The following is a 19,256-nucleotide window of genomic DNA, read 5'->3' as shown; positions in this document are numbered from 1 at the left end:
CAGTGGTGTCAGGAGAACTGCCTCTCCCTGAACGTCAGCAAAACAAAAGAGATGATTGTGGACTTCAGGAGGTCGGGGGTCAGGGACTACAGCCCCCTCAGCATCGACGGGGCACCGGTTGAGAGAGTGAACAGTCTCAAGTACCTCGGAGTCCACATATCCGAGGACTTGACATGGACCACACACATTGACAGTGTTGTGAAGAAGGCACGGCAACGCCTCTACTTCCTCAGGCGCCTAAGGAAGTTCCAAGTCAGTCAGAAGATCCTTAAGAACTTCTACTCATGCACAATAGAGAGCATCCTGACTGGCAATATCACCTCCTGGTTTGGGAATAGCACCGCACAAGATCGTAGCAGACTACAGAGAGTGGCCCGTTCAGCCGAACGCACAATTGGAGGGGGGCTTCCCACTCTCCAGAACATTTACAACAAGCGGTGCATGGGTAAGGCTAAGAGAATTATCAAAGACTCCAGCCACCCAAACAACTGCCTCTTTGAACTGCTGCGGTCAGGCAAGCGATACCGGAGTCTCATGGCAAGCACAGAAAGACTCAGAAGAAGCTTCTATCCCCAGGCCATCAGGATGCTCAACGAACAATAACACTATGTAACAACCATCAAATGCACTCACAGCACACACATCCACACGCACACACTCACTTTAAACAAACAACTCACTGCAGCACCCACTTTAGAACACTTAAACACACTTTATATTTATTGGTAAAGAATTTGCACTACAACCCATACCTCATTACACCTTACTGTAAATTGTACCTAAATTGTACCTCATCCCATTTCTGCTTTGCACTATATAGTATATTGTATATTAGTATTGTATAGTATATTGTATGGTAACTCAGTTACTTCTACACTGCATTGAACATTGTACATACTGAACACTTGTGTCCACGTACGTGACTTCTATTTTTTACTTGCTATACTTATTTTATTATATACTTATCTATTTTTGTCTAGCACAGTCTCTGGAACGTAACAGAAAGAAGCATTTTGTATAAAAGTATTCTGTACTTCTGTATGACAACTAATAAAGAAACTTGAAACTTGAAACTTGAGCTACAATATTATAAAATCCTGTCAGGAATTGTGCGTGCCTCAAAGCATGAATGAACCGGCATTTCTAAGCACGTTAAACTTACCGCACTTTTTATATTTACCTTCAGTGAGTTAGGGCTCATTCAGATCTAATCAGACAATGTGACACATCACAGCAGGGTGGTGCATTGGTGTGGAGGCCGTTTGTGTGACTGATTGAGCGTTTCCTTTTCATGCTGAATGAGCCCTTAGTTATAGCTTGAGGTAGATGTAGAACGTCTGCAGATTTACAAAATCCAAAGTCCACATTAAAAGTTGTTATGTCTCCAACAGTAATAACTTCCTGGACTGCTAGAAAAACGCTTTATTTTTAGTCCTGCCTGTCTGGCTAGAATGTGTCATTTTTAGTCCAGCCTTTTCTTCCAATAATATCGACGTCACTATTTACATTCATATAGCCGACGCTTTCATCTAAAGCGACTTACGAGTTCTGTACAACAGGTCAGCAGGAAGGGTGCACTCTTTCAGCTGAGTGTCACAACCAAGCCTGCATGTGTTGCCCTAAGGCCTCCACAGTGCAAGCAGAGATGGCTTGTTTCCCCGAGGCCTTGGTTGCAACGTGCTGGACACAAGGACAAACATTTTTAAGCAAAAATAACAATATTTATTCACCACTATTCTAAATTCACAAAAAGGTGGAGAGCTGGGTGCACCAGCCTCCTTGAGTCCTTGGTTCAGGATACAATAATAATTGACAAGCAGAAAAATGGTGAGAGACACAGCAGTGACAATGCTCCCAGTCTGCGTATATAGGGCGTGGAGCCTCGTCAGTGTGTTTTTAGTAGAGCTGGGCCGTTAACGGCGTTAACGTGCTGCGTTAACGCTATACTAGTATCGCGAGATAATATAATTAACGCATTAATCTAAAAAAAAATATATATATATATATTTTTTTTACCTTTATTTACCCAGGGTAGGTTCGCTGAGCACAGATGCTCTTTTTCAGGAACGCCCTGCTTCACATTCACACAGTTCCATTCACACCTGGCAGTACAACCACAGTTGACACCATTGGCCACTGAGCAACTCCACTGGAGCAGTTGATTCAAGCCATGTCACATAGTTCAAGTTTGAAATTATTCTTTCTGTTTTGCTCCTGAGAGTGCTAGATACTGTACTGTACTGGTAATATTATTTATTTGTGTTAACTTCTGAATAAAACAACTTATTAAACACAAGTACATCTTATTGAACATTATTTTGATATTTCATTACCAATTATCATAGCAAAACAGCTTTTTCAAACAGTCTGTAATGCATTTTGGAAACGGGAGATGGGCTCATGGTGTAATGGGCCACCTGGCCTGAGAAACATAAGGAGGAAAGAAAAAGTAAGGACTTACTTCTGGTCATTATTTGGGTAGAACACACATATTTTGAATGCCTTCGGCAGGTTTTTTATTTTTTATTTTTAGCCATTTTAATCTAGATTAATCTAGATTAAATCCAGGATTGCAGATAGATTAATCTAGATTAAAAAAATTAATCTATGCCCACCTCTAGTTTTTAGTCAACGTGAGAATCTGTCAGGTTTTGGCTGTCCTGACTGTGGTTCGTCAGGTTCGAAGTTCGTTCCACCACTGTGGAGCAAGAACCGAGAATAACCGGCTTCTCTTTGATGACAGATAAAAAGACATAAAAGATTTACATAGAGCATAATTCGTCAAACGCCTGTTTAAACAGCACAGTCTTTAGCTGCTTTTTAAAAGTGTTTACAGAGACCACTGTCGGAAATTAATGTCAGACTTTAGGCTTATATCATATATAAATATATTAGTTAATTAGGAACATTGATTAAGTTAAAAGTCATTGATAAATAGGATTACAGTACAATCAGCATCATAAACATTTGAGAACACTATGGTTGCCTTTTACAATGAGAGGCTTTTAGGCCAAGGTTACAGGGGCCCCCTTATCTCCAGCAAGGTGGCTGATCGGTCCGGGAGGGATGCCTGTGCATTTTCTTGTTACATAACTATGACCTGGTCCTCGCTGGATCATATGGGAAAGGACACAGGTGTCTCACAATTGAGACACCTGTCTCAGACACCCTAGGTCGGACAGTATATCAGACCATCTAGAATAGAGGGAAGGAGAGCTCCTTGGCCACTCTGCTATACTGCATTGCTGTCAACAAGCTTGTCGTGATCCATGGACCACCCGATAATTCATGTAATTATGCTTTCTGATTATTCAATAAATACCATACATGATGTTTGAACTCATTGTCCTGTGTCTAATATTCAATATCCTTTTGTCCTGATTCGAGGAACAACCAAATGACCCCACACCACAGATCTAAGGTCCAAGGGCAGAGCATTCCACAACCTGGGGGCCACAGTTACGAATGCTCGGTCACCTTTTTTCTTCAATCTAGACAGGGGGACAGCCAGCAAGCCCTGATCAGAAGACCTGAGCGATCTGTTCGTGGTGTATGGACGCAGTAGGTTGCAGATGTAGGCAGGTGCCTGACCAAGGAGTGCTCTATAGGTGATGACCAGAACCTTAAAGTGAATTCTGAATTTGATGGGGAGCCAGTGAAGGGAAACTAAGATGGGAGTGATGTGGCAATATTTTCTGGACCTAGTCAGCAGCCTAGCGGCTGCGTTTTGGACCATTTGTAGCCGGCCCAAAGTGGATGCATCGAGGCAAGTGAAAAGGGAGTTACAATAGTCCAGGCGGGATGGAAACAAAAGCATGAATAATCATTTCCAGCTCTACCTGGGACACAACAGATCGGAGTTTGGCAATATTTCGTAGATGGAAAAAACAGGTACGTGTCAGAGATCTAATGTGGTGATCAAAGCGCATCTGCTGGTCAAAGATCACACCAAGGTTTCTGAGCTTGGGCCTCAGATTTGTTGAGAGGGTCCCCATGCATGTGGCAACTTCTGAGGTGACTTTTTCTGAGCCTATAATAAGAACCTCAGTTTTTTCTGCGTTTAACTGAAGGAAGTTGTTTGCCATCCAATCCTTGACAGCAGTCAGGCAGTCAAAGAGGGCAGATAATTTGTCAGTTTGTTCAGGCTTGAAAGAGACATATAATTGGATATCGTCAGCGTAGAAATGATAAGAGACCTCTTTGAATTGACTAATGATTACTCCCAGGGGGAGCATGTAAAGTGCAAACAGAGTAGGAGCCAGCACAGAACCCTGGGGCACGCCACAGGACAATGGAGCAGTTTCGGATGTGAAAGTGCCAGTAGACACAGAAAAACTCCTATCTTGCAGATAGGAGGAGAACCAGTCCAGCGCACTCCCAGTGATGCCAGCCCACTGCCTCAGCCTTTCGATCAAAATGCAGTGGTCGACTGTATCAAAAGCTGCAGTTAAGTCCAATAGCACCAGCACAGAAAATGTTCCCTCGTCAGATGATCTCATGATGTCATTTGAGACTCTGGGGAGGGCTGAGAAAGTGTGGAGACTATTATTGTATAGAAAGCATGTACGGAATACTTCCCGACTGCCACCAGAAGCGGACCCAGGCAGAGGCCGCTACAATAAGTCAGAAAACTCGCTGAAGAAAACTATTTGTTTGGTGAAGAAAGAAGGTTGGAAAACGCTGTGATTGCAAAAAGGAATCGATAAACAACGGCGTTGGAAAGGAAGGAATCGATCAAAGTTTGTGTCTAGGCTCGGGACAGATTTATGAATGAACTACGTTGCGCACATACACAGCGCTGTGGGATGTAATTATATGGTAGTCTACAAGGAAATTAGTTTCCCTAAACTCCGAATGGGATCGGATTTGGATGTTATTCTTTGAAGTTGTGTTCGGATTCTGAAATGAATAACATGAATATGGCGGACGCGGAATATGAATTGAAGCAATTAAAAGCAACACGTAAAGGGAAGCTTGCAGCTTGCACCCGAAAATGTAATGCGATCAAACAAATTGTAATATTAAAAGATGAAGGAGTAAAATCGCACCTGGCATTATTCAATAATGCACTCAGTGATTTTAAGATCACAAATGAGTCTGTACAATTGGATTTAATGGATGATGGTGAAAATGATAAAACACAATGGTATGAACCGAAAATGGATGTATTTAATGCATTTCTTACTGAAACTGATGCTTGGTTGATGGAGGAGAAACTGAACCCTAGCTCCAGGCTAAAATGCGTCTGTGGTCCAAGGACGAGTTGAGACTCAAGATAAACTGGAAAAGGACTGTCAGCTACAATAAGACCAGAGGATAGCGCTTCAGGTGTGGGGGCCAGGGCCCCATCAAGATTATCATCAAGATCAAGTGGAAGTAGCTCTTCCAGGTTATCTGCCTCCCGTATCAGAGCTGAAGCTGAGCGAGCCGGCCTACAGCAGGGTATCTGCCGGTTGGAGTAACTGGATTGGATGAAACAAAGGGGTGACAAACATAAATATCTCTCCGTCTCTCTCCCTCTCTCATGTCAGAAGTCACCTCGCTGGCAGACTGCCGTCCCTTTCTCTCTCTCTCATGTCGGAAGTCACCTCGCTGGCAGACTGCCATCCCTCTCTCTCCTGTCTCTCTCTCATGTCAGAAGTCACCTCGCTGGCAGACTGCCGTCCCTCTCTCTCTCCTGTCTCTCTCTCATGTCAGAAGTCACCTCGCTGGCAGACTGCCGTCCCTCTCTCTCTGTCTCTCTCTCATGTCAGAAGTCACCTCACTGGCAGACTGCTGTCCCTCTCTTTCTATGTCTCTCTGTTCAGGGGTTTTGCTGCCACTTCCTCCATTAGAACAGATTAGATTAGATTCAAATGTATTGTCATTAAAAAGCACTTAGTAGTTGTACAGTACAACGAAAAGAAGTTTGGCCTTCAACCAGAGTGCAACTGTAACAGTAAAGTGCAAAAGTAATATACAATGTACAGGTGATTAAACTGGGTATATAGCATATATTCATTAGTACTACTATTGAGTAATAGTGCTAATCAGATGTATGTACAGAGCTGTATTAGAGTAGTATTAATTAATGTGTACAGTGATACAGGTATAAAGACACCCACCCACCCTCTCCCAATGGACAGTCTCCTCCCCACCGTATGTATATATTTTCTCCCACCCACCCACCCCCTCCTCCTAATGTACAGTCTCCTCCCCATCATATGTATATATTTTATGTTAGGATCTCTGGGTAACAGTACTGTATATTTGCATATCGTATATGTCACAAATGTAACAGTACTATATATATACCTGTATGTCATGTATGTCCCTATGTCATAAATGTCATGATATCACGTACAGTATTTCAGTTGTGTATGTCATAAATGTCACTATGAATTGAAAATGGGGGACCCTGATGTTTCTCTGGTCTGCATCCCCTTAACAATAGACCTATCGCTAAGCCACGGCCCCTTTGAAAAGTCGGACAAACAAAGTCGACCGTGAATGACTGTTGACGATGGCAGCAGGTAGCCCCTTTCCTGACTGTGATGCAAGCCTTGCTTCACAGTCACGAAAGGGGCTAGGCCGCAGGGGGAGCTTAAGTTCAATCGTCAGATTTACCACAGCAGGTAATGGACCCGTTTTTTAAAGATAACACAAATATTTAATCTAGAAGCAGACAGAGAGGGTTACAATTTGCAGTGGAAAAGTACGTTCATGAGATACACATTTACCTTAGACCTCCATGGTGATGCAAGCATTAGCTATATATAACGTTAGCTAGCTACTCTCAAGCATTACTTACAGTTGACTTGATTGAAGATTACAAGAACTATGATGATAATCCATGATTACTACTATTGCTGATACAGTTTAGTTTAGGCTAGTGGTCCAATGCAGTATACAAGCTCTCTCACTCACCCGGTATACTGAGTGGGTGGGGCAGGGCTAAAGTCAGGCAGACATTGGATTTGCATATGTCAAAGCCACTATGTAGGCCAGTAGCTAGACTCGACAGCTGTGTCATTTATTGCATTTCGCTGTATTTCTATCACCAGCTGCTGCGGTCTACAGCGAAATGCAATTCATGCCACGAAACTGCCTAAAATATATTATATACAATATATCGTTTTCTATATAATTGTATCAACAGATAGTAGGTAGTGCACACATGCACTGCATGGCACAATATAGGGCAAATGTCTCTAGCCGAGAGGGGCTGCCGATTTGGGGGGGATAGATTTGTTCAGGTGTGGCTGGTGATGTGAGACGCGCGGCCGCTTCCAGTGTTGGGAAAGTTCACTTTCTACATGAACTAGTTCAGTTCACAGTTCACAATTTTTAAAATGAACTAGTTCAGTTCATAGTTCATAATTCAAAATGTTGAACTAAAGTTCATGGTTTCAAAAATGAACTAATTTAGTTATTTTTAGTTCTTTTTTGAAAAAATTATTATTATAGATTTTTCACGTACAGTTAATTACATTACAAAAACACACATTGGGACAAGGGGGGGGGGGGGGGGGGTCCTCCAGTTCATCTCTATGCCATCATCCACACCATAAGAAAGCAAAAACAAAACAAAAAGGAAAACAAGCAAAAAGGAAAGCAAACCAAGACAGGCACTGTACAGTATTGCACTTGCCTCGAGCCCATTCACATGTAGACATACATTTATTTATTTTTTCCTATCCTAGGTCTGTCCATACAATGGGGCACTGGGCCTTTAGAAGGATCCGAGACATTTCAGCAGGAAAATAGTCTAATAGTGGGGCCCACACCTCCTGAAAGGAAGCGTCTTTGCCTCTATGCATTGCACAGTGTCTTTCATGGGGTAGCACACCGAAGATCTCTCTATACCACATTTGTAAAAATGGAGGCTTATCCTTAATCCAGTTTATCAGAATGCATTTCCGGGCTGAAAGTAGAAGTTTATCAAATAGTTTGAATTGTAAACTCTTTTAAATGCTCAGTCATACGATACGCCGACGTCTAGAGGTAGAGTCTGACTCTGAGCGAGTGCTGCTGCAGCTCTGGCTTCTGCGCGCAGATTCCACTGTTCCACTGCTTGTTGTGAGGAGGAGTCTGATGACGTAGCAGGGGGTGACAGGCGCGTTGCCAGATCGGGTGGTTTTCGCATAATTTTTAAGCCCGTTTACAGTGTGTTTTAACTGAGATTTCTTCTGAAATGCATATGAAATCTGGCACATCTTTGAACGCCGTTATAATAGAGTGCTGAGAATGAACGCACTTTTGAACTCCGTTACACAGGGCTGAGAATGAACGCGTTCTCAATTACGTTCATTTAGCGGATATACAGTACGTTCAGTTCAAGTTCGCCCAAAATACGTACATCAGGTACATCACTGGCCGCTTGTGTGCACCTCGAGGTGGGCAGCGTCAGGGCGATGCAGCCCCCCCCCCCCGCCTCTCTCTCCCAGACCCGTCAATAGGTCACCCTAACCCCGCTACATTTCTACCCAATGTCAGGGTATTTTATAACGTTAGAGTTTCACGTTAGCGTTTCGCCATTTCCTGACCAATATGCGTAAATTCTTTTCTTCTAATGAGCACATAATGTGAGTATAATGTGCAGCTGGTTGAAACGCTGGGATATTATGTATAAAATGTAGAAATTAATATGAACGGCCTCCCGCGGAAACAGCTGTTCCTGGAGGCAGTACTGTGATACGCATTTGCAGCGAGGGGGGCGTGAACTTTTCATAGCGAGGGGGAAACAGCTGTTCGATTTAGCGTCCGTCCTTTACGCTCATAGCGAGGGGGGCGTGCTAGCGTAGGTCAGCGGCCAATCAGAGCGCAAAACGGGAACCAGGAAACGCCGATGCGTTGTAAAAAGGCTACACGCGTCCCGGAGACACGACTGCTCTCTTCAGCGCCACGCTCCATCTCAATCTCAATCCGTGACGTCATCTTTAGTGCCATGAAAACTGCATTGGAAATGTACATAAACAGACAAACAAACCTTTCATATAATGGTTTACTTTCCACAGTACAGTACAAACACTCATTAAATAACATTGGTATCAAACTACAAGGATTACATTACTACACAGGCGTAAAATCATTCATTCACCAATTTCACTTTACAAAGTTACAACCTTAATCAATAATCAACAAAGCATACCTCGCTGCGCTCTCCAAGGAATGCAAAATGTAATTAGAAAGGTCCTTTCTTCTGTTTAAAACATGGTCAACACACAGGGATACAAAAGGATAAAAAGTTGCATAGAGATACAAAAGTTGCATCAAACTCTCCTGCTGTTTTTTAAACTTTAAACAGGTGCTTCCGGGCGGCGCAGCGGACTAAGCGTCTGTCTACCACCACAGAGACAGTGGGATCGAATCCAGCTGTGGTGCCTCCGACTTGGTCGACCGTCCATACTGACACAATTGGCAGTGTCAGCGGGTGGGAAGCCGGTGGGTGGGTCCTGGTCGTTGTAAAACAGCGACTCCTACAGTTCGGTCGGGGCGCCTGCACAGCAAGGGAAGGATCTGGGAGAGGTAGTGTGATCCTTCCACACGTTACACTCCCCCCCAGTGAGAGTCCACGCTGCCAGGTGAAAAGAAGTGGGGATTGGCTACACATGTGTCGGAGGAAGCATGTGATAGTCTCCGCCCTCCCAGACCGACGGTAGGGGGCAGAGCATGCAACGACCAGGTAGGGGATTGGGAATTGGCATAACGACTAACATTGGTATGGGAGAAAGATGGAAAAAGGAGGGGGAAAAAAAACCCAAAAAAATAAAATAAAAACAGGTGCTTCCATTTGATCTACGGTGCGCCCAGAGGGACAAACTTATGTAGGCCTATACGGGTACATTGAATTTCAGGTAAATGGTAAATGGCTGAATTTATATAGCGTTTTTATCCAAAGCGCTTTACAATTTGTTCCTCACATTTGACCCATTCACTGATACATTCACACACCAATGGCAGAGGCAACCATGCAAGGTGCCAACCTGCACATCGGGAGCAATTAGGGGTTAAATGTCTTGCTCACTTGGACACACTGCCCGGGAGGAGCGGGAATCGAACCAGGAACCTCCGGCTTACCAGACGACTGCTCTACCTCCTGAGCCACTGTCGCCCCCTAGGTAAAATCCTGCACGTCATTTCACAGATTAGTACCTATATATTCAAGGACTGCTCAATAACAATACAAATGTATATTTATTGTTTAATGTCTATTCACTATAAACAGAATGTGAAATATATTGTAACAATATAATAGATTTACTGTATGGTAAGAGCCATTAAAAGAGATATATCTTGACTTGAATGCATAAACATGTTACTTCAGAGTTACTTTGAGAGGATTATGTGCTCCAATATATTCCACTCAGCACTATTAATCTATATTAGGGCTGTCAGTTTATCACGTTAATTAGATTAATTACATGAAAATTATTAACTCAAAATTAATAAAAAAAAAAAAGCTGTTATAATTAAATTTTTATCTCATTCATTCCATAAGAACGTAGAATACACATTTACAGATTTTTTTTATATGGTCCATTTGCATGTTCTTGGTATCTGATTCTAGGGACATCTATGGATCTCAGGGAATGTATTTCCAGTGTCAGAAATACTGTGTCTGTTACTAGGCTTGAGTAAATTGTAATGAACCAAATGAGAATATCAATTACATTTTTTTTAATCTTTGACTGTGAATAACACCATGCTCAAATTGACCAGACCTGAAAAACCTAAGCAAATTAATAGATGGAAGATGATTAAACAGAAGGTTTTGTAGATACAGTACTGAATTCTGCCATCCGGACACATGCAATTTGAATATGATTATAGAATATAGAATATCAGGCATAAAATGGTTATGCGATTAAAATGTGATTAATTAATTACAAATCCTGTAATTAATTAGATAATTTTTTTTAATCGCCTGACAGCACGAATCTATATATGTAGAGACCTCTCATCATTGTAAATACATCACATATAAATATAGCACTGCCTTCATGGCACAATCTTGATGTAACTAAGACATTCTCTGAAAATAACAAAATTATTTCATACATGTGTAGAAGGGTGGATTATCCCTGCTTGTGGGAGTAGTAGTACACAGCCACCTGGTAGCAGGATACTATAGAATTGGATCTATATGTACCCCCGTCTTTGGCCCGGAACGTCGTTCTGGAGGGCTTGCAGCAGGAGTGGATGGGGCCCAGGATTTACTAACCTGGGGAATGGTACTCCGGTCTCCCTCGCCTTCCAAGGCGGTCAGCAGTAGCTCCCCACACACTCTCACTTCCCCCAGTACCTCCGACAGCCCTCCCACACCCGGTGAATGAATGAATGAATGAATGAATGAAAACTTTATTTAACAGATTGCAGAATGGGTACAATACAGTACGGCTCAATACATACAATTGTTAAGGGGATGCAGACCTGAGAAAGACGTTTGTCTTGTTTCCATCAGGGTCCCCCATTTTCAATTCATATAGACTGTCAGTTCAATAGTATTATTGGGCTTCCCTTTAAGCAGTACCCTTCCTTGACCACCTGTATAGACCCTTCAAATGCTATGCTGTGAATGGGGTGTAAGGGTTAAATAATTATGCAGTCACAGTATTTACCCAGGGGTTAGTTTAGCAAATGGAAGAAACAGACACACACACAGTGCTCCCAATTATATCTACTTTGTATTGAAGCCTGGGCAGGTTACAGGTTGTACTTCAGATTTATTCAGATAGCACGTATTCATAAATGGCACCGGGTGCTCTCACTGATAATGTAGGGGAACACTATTCCCACCATAGGCACCGCGTGCTCAATACATTAATAATACCCCGCTTATACTAGGGGAGACCCAGGCATAAAGTAGAGAAATCATTGGGAATTCAAACAACAATAATAATACAAAAATACAAAAGAAACCAAGTAAATGTGGGCCCACGTTACCAAAATAAAACCTACACTAAAGCCGGCTTATATTGTTTGGGGTACCCCTTAGACACTGGTTGTTAGCGTTCACTTGAATGGACGTTGATATGGATACACGAGGTACCGTTCGTACTTAGCCAAGATGGCGGACCCACTCTTATCACCTCTCGTCCAGGTGACAAGATGGCGTCGGGCGATCCCGCGAGCACAGCCAGCGGGCTGGGGCGAACAGCATGGGCAGTGGTGAACTGGAGGAGCGTGCTGTGATGGCGACCTCTGCTGGTGGGAAGAGGCGTCCTCTGCGACGTCGGGGAGACATTCACTGCTGGCTGTTGGTTACTGCTGTCGCGCGAGCTAATACTGTTGGCTACCCTAAACACAGCTAAACTTCGGGTCTGGATGCACCCTCCTGCTATATCGGTTGTACTACTAACGCAACGTGGCTTACTGTACCACCGGTCTTAAAGGGGAACTATTTTACTATTTCTTTCACTATTTGGGCACTTTTACACAATTCCTGTGAGTCTATGGAACACCTCTGTAATATATATATTTTTTGTATTCATTGTTTTGTATTTCTAATCAAGTCCTCAAAAACAGCATTTTTCTACCTCAAGATCTCGAGCCGTTTTGAGGCTGGGCTCCAGCCACTGTGTGCAGCTCATCTTGTACCATGCCATTATCATGCAGCAGTGTCTTTCTGACATCACAAATCATCACATTTTCAAATGACTCAGTTCAGTGAGGGTGAATATTGTGAGAGGAGAATTGGAAGAATGCGCCAACATGAGAATTAGAGACATAGATCATATTAATATAAGTTCACATAGCTAGGAAACAATGCTAAACACTCAAAAAGGCCATTTATAAGATAGTTCCCCTTTAACACGTCAACTAGCAAGTACTTCTTATCACCCGTCGCTCTCCAACGGGGCTCTTCAACATAACTTCTGCAACGGGGCTCTTCCGGAGCACACTGTTCATTGTCGAGTTCACTGCCGAAGAGAGCTTCCTGGTGCTCTGGCCCCCAGGTAATTCTCTCTTCCTCGTTGCTTCCCTCTCTCCTCCGCTCCACCTGCCACCACTGCCACTCCGCCCCCTGCTGGCAACCGCCACTGATCCCACTCTAGGACCACTCCAGAAAGGGAGAAAGGTGCTTCAATGTTATTGTTAGTGATCCATAATGAAGCCGGAGAAGAGTAGCACCTCACCTCGTTATTAGACCGGGGCGTGATATCAAAAGGAACACTGTTTATCACACTTTATACACACACAGGGAAAGTAACAGTTAGTTAGCACTTCTGAATACTTAGTAGGATATTCAGGATGCTACACATGGATTACTAGATTTCAACAACAATACAATACGTTCTCTTGGGCCTTTCCTGGTTGTTAACCAAGGTGAAAATAGTGGAGCTAAAGCCTGGTCTGGTTCAACAAAGAAATAAATGATGAAATAACAACAGACTGGCTGCTGGTGGTGCAGGGTTGATTGAGTAGGACACCATGACTCAACAAGGCCTTCTGGTAGCAGGTGGTCCGGTTAAATGTGTGCTTCTCAGTGTTTTAGCCTGTATGAAACTATTATTAAGTGGTCATCATTTGTGAAATAGTTCAGCTTTTGCTCAATAATGCTTTGGAACAGGAGATTTCTAAAATATCAAGTCAAGATGATATGCTGACCAGTTTGCTCTGATGTCTGACTGAGGATGAGAAACACTGTTTGCTCGTCATGCAAAACAGTTTATGAGTAATACAGACGTTTTGGATAGATTGTAAACTATTTATATACAGTTTCACGCTGTAAGAACCAGTTATTTGCACTGTTGGTCACTTATTTCACTCTATTGAATACCATTGATCCTAATTAATTAAATTTCAAACCTTTATTTTAACTAGAAAAAAGTTAAGATTGCCTTCATTCGCAGCAATGTCAGGTATAACAATAAATATTTTAAATAAATATATAAATGATGATCTTCATACACGGGAGGAGATATTGTCTCTTTCTGCGTCCTGCCCTGCTCCATCTAGGAGCCACCCCTCTAAACCACATGCAGTATTTCCTACTGAGGGCGCTTTCACATATAGTTTTGGTGGACTCAGTGCGGACTCGGTGCGGACTCGGTGCGGTTCGGGGGGTGAAGTTGCAACATTGTTGCATTCTTCATTTGGTTCGTCTGCATTCACACTGCAATTTGTGAAGCGCACTAAACTTTCTGAACAATGTCACGCGGTCGAAAAGGGCGCTTGTCTATTAAGACACAATAGTGGAAATGTGTGTGTGTGACTGCGAGCCCTAACGTGTGTGCGTGCGCGTGTGTGACTGCGAGCCCTGTCTGACTCCAGATCAGCGGAGGCTCACAAATTTCAGTCGGTGGTAGGGTGACCAGGTGTCCCGCTTTTGGTTGTACTGTCCCACCATTTGACCGAATGTCCCGCGTCCCGAATATTGAGAGGATGTCGAAGCAAAAATAAAAGAATTTGTCTAAAAGCCCCTCCCTACAGTAAACGTAGCAACCCGCCTCTTGTCCACACACATTGCTCTGCTCGTGACGCTACCTCATATCGCAGATCTGATTGGTTAGGTAGTAATTTAGCGCTCTGCTCGTGAGAGTCGTGACTCACTTCCTATATTTGGTCCGATGAAGCGAACCGAGACCTACGTTTTCAGGCGGACCAGAGTTTGCGTGTTTGGTCCGCACCAGAGTTCGACTGAGCATTCACACCACCCCAAAAAAAGCGGACTATCCGAGAAAACGAACTCTGGTCCGATAGTCTGGACCAAACAGCTCTGGTGTGAAAGCACCCTGAGTCCTGTTGCAAAGCTTACAGATGTCAAAGAATAGTTGGGAACGACGCAATCTTTCAAAACTTAAAAATGCATTGCTGCACATATTTGATTCAATAGAAAATAAACAAATAATAAAATACTTGATAATTACCACCAGCCAGAAAATGGCATTTTCTTGACTCCGAGGGAAAGGGGCAGGTGCTCAAGCACTCCTTGGGCCTTATCTGTGTCTGGTTAGAGGCAGCCATGTTGGAAGAGAGACAACTAGTGTTGGAAGAGAGGACTAGAGCAAGGCCTCTATTCAAACCATGAGACTGGTGTTTGAAGATGAGCGTCAGTTCTTCTGATGTAATTGGGCCCTAACATTCTTAGATGTAATTTATTTAGAGATCTCCAGAGCTCGAGTAATTGGAGTCAAGGAATCTAACATTAGCTTGTGGGCGTCGGCAGCTGAGAGAGTTAAGCCAATGATCTAGCAACAGAGCGAGATGGTTGGTCCTGGGGTGGGTTTAGGGGAAATTGTGTCTTTTAGCATTATTTTTATACATTTGATATGTTTTTGTATTTTCTATAATTATATATATAAATAATTATTTTTCCTGTTCTCTTGCTTGTGACCCCAAATATTAGTTAGTCTGTGGATCTGTTCATTATTATTGTATATTTAAATGTATTTTACTCCATCAATTATTCTTTACATGTCAAGTCAAGAGTTTTATTTGTCACGGCATACAAGCATAGTGAAATGCGGGAGGTCATGGCCGCAGCGATGTGCAATAACAAGTACATTATTTATTATTCTGTTCTGGTATGTCTTGTTGTATGTTATGTGATTATTTTTTATTATTATAGGTTATTCTGATGCAGATCACATTCGTTTTAAAATTGTACTGAAAATGTGCCTAAAAATACATACCTAATTAAATGGAGGATTGCTCCACTTCTACAAGGTCCATTTGCATGTTCTTGGTATCTAGGGACGTCTATGGATCTCAGGGAATGTATTCCCAGAAATATTGCGTCTGTTACCAGGCTTGAGTAAATTGTAACGAACCAAAGGAGAATATACATTTTCTTTTCTTTCATATTCGACAGTGAATAACACCATGCTAACATTGACCAGATGTGAAATATTGCCACTGAGCTCATTCAGCACCTTCTTAAGATCAGGTGTAAATCTAAGCAAATGAATAAAGGACCGATGATTTACAGGGTTCTTTGTAGATGCAGTACTGAATTTTGCCACCCGGACACATGCCATTTTAAGTATGAATATAGAATATCAGGCCTATAAATTACCTTATTATGGCCAAGTCACACATTTACGGATCGGGAGAAATCTCCTCTTTCCAATGGCAGAGTTCAATCTGGATTTAGTACCACCAGGCGCCCCTGACAGGGCAGCAAAAACCGTGAATGAAATCTACTGTAAGTAGTTACTTTTTTATAATGTAAATATCTCCGCCATTTTTCATCAGATTGCAACACAACAGATTTGCTAGACATTCACAGAAAGGTAAAGCAATGGCGGCTGGGTGGCGCAGCGGTCTAAGCGCTCGTCACCAAAGTGTGCGACACCGGTATCGAATCCGGCTGTCAGCGATGCCTCCGACTTGGGCCGGCCGTCATACTAACTCAATTGGCAGAGTCAGCGGGAGGGGAGTCGATGAGTGGTAATCTGGTCGTTGTAAACAGCGACTCCTACAGGTCGGTCAGGGCGCCTGCAAAGCAAGGACAGGAGATGTCGAGGGTAGTGTGAGCCTCCCACACGTTACACCTCGCCAATGAGAGTCCGCGCTGGCAGGTGAAAAGAAGTGGCTGGCTGACTCCGCATGTATCGGAGGGGACATGCGATATTCTTCAACCCTCCCTACGACCGACCAGTGGGGGGCACATGCGGGCAACGATCAAGACAGGGGAGGGGGGAATTGGCACGACTAAATTGGGACGGGAGAAAAACAGAAAAAGGAGAAGTGGATAAAAAAAAAAAGGTAAAGCAATTAACTACGTTATATTTTATGGCAATAACATTCAGGTTTGTTGGACCCGTGAGATATGATCCCGAAATAACATAAACAAAGAAAAATAAGTCAGATGATTGACAGGGGCTGGTGTGATCTGGGAAGTGTAGTTTTATTAAATTCAAAAGACTACTCAAGTTTTGCCCCATGTCCTCGCGTCTATATACGCCGGTTTACATCTCAATACGAAGAGATTTCTATACTCATGTATTCATATAACACTTAAAGGGGAACTATCTTATAAATGGCGTTTTTCAGTGTTTAGCATTGTTTCCTAGCTATGTGGACTTATGTTAATATGATCTATGTCTCTAATTCTCATATTGGCGCATTCTTCCAATTCTCCTCTCACAATATTCACCCTCACTGAACTGAGTCATCTGAAAATGTGCTGATTTGTGATGTCAGAGAGACACCGCTGCATGATAATGTTCAGGCGGCGCAGTGGTTTAGGTGCCCAGGCTCAAAACGGCTTAAGATCTTGAGGTAGAAAAATGCTGTTTTGGAGGACTTCATTAGAAATACAAAACAATGAATTAAAAAAAATAAATTACAGAGGTGTTCCATAAACTCACAGAAATTGTGTAAAAGTGCCCAAATAGTGAAAGAAATAGTAAAATAGTTCCCCTTTAAAATAATTGGTAAACAAAAGTACCAACCCCCACCCATTCCAAATACTGAATCGAGAACCTCATCCTTCACTCTGTCATCTTTCTCTCCCATTACAGAAGCCGAGACCCTGACACTTTGATCTCTGTTCAGACAGGGTTAGGGTCTTTACTCTTGGCTACATTTGAAAAAGAAACGCAACATTAACCCTTTGATCGCCATGGTTGAATTCATAATTTACCATCCCTCGCCAGCTCTATTTGTCTATGGAGAAGTTCCCCTTCTTTGCAGGGCTATAACTTGGCCTGCATCGAGAATGAAGAATGAAATCTACTGTATGTACAGTTCGATTCTTAGAATCGATATGGCTCCACCATTTTGGATCGGATTTCAACACAGATGGTTGCTAAATGTTCACAGAAGGTACTAGACACACTAACTGCGCTCTATGCCAATAACATTCCGTTTTGTGATATAGAGTATCCTGGGGCGGCTTTGGCTCAGGGGTAGAGCGGGTCGTCCAATGATCGAAGGGTTGGTGGTTCGAATCCCGCTCAAGCCCATGTCCATCCCATTGCCGTTGTGTCCATGGGCAAGACACTTAACCTACTTGCCTCGTATGAATGTGTATGCATGTGAATGAATGTTGGTGGTGGTCGGAGGGGCCGTAGGCGATGATTATTCGCCACGCTTCCGTGAGTAGCTTACCACCACCGGTATGACGGTGTATGAACGAATAATGGACTCTGAAGCGTTCTGGGTGTCATGAAGAGCGCTATATAAATCCAAGCCATTATTATTATTATCCCGAGAAATAAGAGAAATAATTTTTTTGCTTGCAGGAAGCTAGAATTCACTGGGTAGGGGTGGGACGATACATCGATCTATTATCAATAATCAAATAGGATTGATGCAACGTAAAAAGATCAATTCATATTGCGATACTCTTATTTTGAAAATCCCATGGAGTGAAAATATTAACAAATTTCAATGACTAAAATCTCACTAATAACACTTTAACCTATTGGTAAACAAGCATACTTCTGAAAATATACACTATGACTATGAAGGATGTTTACTCTTGGATACATTTGAAAAAAAACCACAACATTATGTCATACAGTCTAGACAGATTGATTTATGATGAGATGTCCTCTTGGGACCAGTACCGGACCCATCGGGCAAGAGGTTAAGGCTTCTCTCCAGTATGAATGCGCTGGTGTGTCTTTAAATTTCCAGAGCATCTGAAGCTCTTCTCACACTGGTCACAGTGGTAAGGCTTCTCTCCTGTGTGAATGAGCTGGTGATTCTTTAAGTTTCCAGAGGTGCTGAAGCTCTTCTCACACTGGTCACAGTGGTAAGGCTTCTCTCCTGTATGAATGCGCTGGTGATTCTTTAAATCTCCAGCCTGACTGAAGCTCTTCTCACACTGGTCACAGTGGTAAGGCTTCTCTCCTGTATGAATGCGCTGGTGTGACATCAAGTTTCCAGAGGTGCTGAAGCTCTTCTCACACTGGTCACAGTGGTAAGGCTTCTCTCCTGTATGAATGCGCTGGTGTAACTTCAAGTGTGGAGCCTGACTGAAGCTCTTCTCACACTGGTCACAGTGGTAGGGCTTCTCTCCTGTATGAATGCGCTGGTGATTCTTTAAGTTTCCAGAGGTGCTGAAGCTCTTCTTACACTGGTCACAGTGGTAATGCTTCTCTCCTGTATGAATGCGCTGGTGACTCTTTAAGTCTCCAGAGGATCTGAAGCTCTTCTCACACTGGTCACAGTGGTAAGGCTGATTCTATTTACGCTTATTTTATTTTTTAGTAGCTCTTCTTTTACATGTGTCTCTCTCTCATTCAAGTTGTAGACGTTCCCTTGTTGAGAGGCCGCAAGATAAATAGACTGGGCCAGTTTGACTAGACAATGAAGGTTCT

The sequence above is a fragment of the Notolepis coatsorum genome, assembly GCF_963971535.1.
Source record: "Notolepis coatsorum genome assembly, contig: SCAFFOLD_113, whole genome shotgun sequence".
NCBI lineage: Eukaryota > Metazoa > Chordata > Actinopteri > Aulopiformes > Paralepididae > Notolepis > Notolepis coatsorum.
This window is presented reverse-complemented; position numbering follows the sequence as displayed.